General features: G+C 35.5%; 1 long non-coding RNA gene across 1 annotated transcript in view; it reads right to left on the bottom strand.

The window, feature by feature from the left end:
• LOC144962111 (uncharacterized) overlaps positions 1-2,260 on the bottom strand; it is a 4,363-nt gene extending 2,103 nt beyond the window's left edge. Inside the window, exons 1-2 of the long non-coding RNA XR_013643370.1 lie at positions 2,147-2,260; positions 884-937 (exon numbers count right to left, since the gene is read on the bottom strand). This is a non-coding gene — a long non-coding RNA (uncharacterized LOC144962111). The remainder of the gene's footprint in view (positions 1-883; positions 938-2,146) is intronic.
• Between the last annotated feature and the right edge of the window lie 296 nt (positions 2,261-2,556).

A 2,556-nucleotide genomic window follows, 5' to 3' on the forward strand; every position in this document is an offset into this window, starting at 1 on the left:
TTGTTGTAGTACACAGGGGTCTCTGAAGTTACCCCTAACCCCAAAAATGCGGAAATCAAGACACATTAGAAATGTTAGTGGTTGAGGTTAATAATATCACTGTTTTGAGGATCATCTCAGGCATGTTATACTTCTTTTAGGAAATGATTCAAAAAATTGTCAAATCTAGGTCATTGTGTAGCCAAGAAAAATATGAAATGACATTATTTGTCCATATTCTATTTGTATTTGATCTTTGAATCATTTAATTTCATTCTAAATGAAAAATAATATGACTCAACAAAGGAAGCAATTTTTATGTTTCCAACATGTTTTAGGGGATTCTACTACAATATAAATCAGTATAAATATATCTAATATACTATGTATTCAGTTGAGTGTCTCTGAAGATATTCCTACCCAAGATTAAAGGAATCATCTTTTGGTCTAAATTTTTAAATTGTCTTTTAAATTGCGTTTTACTTGTTTATTTGATCATTTTGACTGACTCAATAAAATATTTTTGTTTTTAAAATTTGAATGAGAAAAGAAAATCAGAACGAATGGTTCCTCTTTTTGCTATGCCTGTCAATATATTGACATAGATGCCTTTTAACTATTATCTTATAGTGTGAGCTTTCAATTCTTTAAAAGTCACGTGAGTTTTCGTATATTTTATTAAAAGAAGTGGAATAAACATTTTAGTTGATCTATTTTTTATTCAAAAATGTCAAATAAATTATATGTTGGCCCTGAAATTCATTGCTGACTGTGAACCGAAGACTCTTGGCAACTTTAAGTTCTTGCCTATCACCCGAAGTAAATAGGATCAATCATTACCATGGTAATATACTATGTAAACATTTCTTGTATTAAATAGAGCAAAATGAAAGCAAACACTTACTGCATCCCCGTAACACTCATCTGCCACAGCAACACCAGCCAAAGCCAAGAATGTCTGTCATGGGAAATCAGAAAATAGATAATATGATTTATAATATCGATCAGATGCCAAAAAAAAAAGGGATTCACGTACGTGTTTCTGGATTCTGATGATAGAAACCGTTACAGACTGCTGGACCCACAGACAACCATCAATTATCAGTATCTAGATTCTGAGGATAGAAACCGTTACAGACTGCTGGACCCACAGGCTACAAGCACGGACGTGTTTCTGGATTCTGATGATAGAAGCCGTTACAGACTGCTAAACCCACAGACAACCATCAATTACCAATGTCTAGATTCTGATGATAGAAACCGTTACAGACTGCTGGACCCACAGGCTACAAGCACGGACGTGTTTCTGGATTCTGATGATAGAAGCCGTTACAGACTGCTAAACCCACAGACAACCATCAATTATCAGTATCTAGATTCTGAGGATAGAAACCGTTACAGACTGCTAACCCACAGACAACCATCAATTACCAATGTCTAGATTCTGAGGATAGAAACCGTTACAGACTGCTGGACCCACAGACAACCATCAATTACCAATGTCTGGATTCTGATGATAGAAACCGTTACAGACTGCTGGACCCACAGGCTACAAGAACGTATGTGTTTCTGGATTCTGAGGCTCTTTTCATTATCTTGTAACACTGTAATATCAAGGCTATTAGAATTTCTTTCTCCATTAGACGATCGCTATAGAATGAAATCGATGAAGACGTCTTTTTCTATTGTTTTAGGAAACCTGTTGGGTGATTAGTTCTCACTTAATTAAATCAATCAACTATTCTTGTAATGCGTTTAATTTAAACACTCAACATCTGTTCGTCAGATGAAACGCACCAACCGACAAAACTATTTTTATACTCTGACTGATTGATTTTAGTAAGGACTAATCACCAAACAGGTGGTCTTACAACAATAACCAAGAGCTGAGCTGAATTTAAGGTAACACAAAGTATTTTGTGTGGTACGATGGATTGAGTGGGCAGAAGTGGTGAGTAATTAAATCAATCGCGTAATACCAATAAACACAACACAATACTTAATTCTTTTCCCTGCAACGTTTGATTATTTAAGCTTTAAGCAGTTCATTTCCTATCACACGATGTGTATAAACTATAAATACATATTGACACTTGTTTCACTTGTTTAAATCTTTTGTCTAAAAATGACGAGATGTGATAAGAAAAAGTATTAACTAGATACTCACGATAATGAAGAATATGGAGAAAAGCTGCATCCTTGTTGATTGCTGAAGACCAAACTGAATGTACAGCTAAAAGACGTGACTTTTATCGCCCTAATGTAAGCATGTAGGCCTTGGTACATGCGCAGGGTTGCCAATAGACATGTCACGTAGATAACCACGACAGTCGTCATAATGTAAACAATGGCGGTGATTGGTAAACATAGCAAACTACACAGGATTTTTTTCTATCGATTGTATGTGTCAAAGTAAAATAACCACTCTTCTACCGCATGATCAATAGATAGTTCGAAGATGACGTCAGTCAGGTCTTTGTTTTGTTTTTTGCCATCCGCGTTTATGAGTAATGCTCACTGAACTGTATCAACCCGACTATAAACGTTCATGGATACACACAGTTTGTGTGTTGGTCC

This window comes from Berghia stephanieae, unplaced genomic scaffold (assembly GCF_034508935.2).
Source record: "Berghia stephanieae isolate SIO BIC M18660-M18661 unplaced genomic scaffold, UCSD_Bste_1.3 scaffold6057, whole genome shotgun sequence".
NCBI lineage: Eukaryota > Metazoa > Mollusca > Gastropoda > Nudibranchia > Aeolidiidae > Berghia > Berghia stephanieae.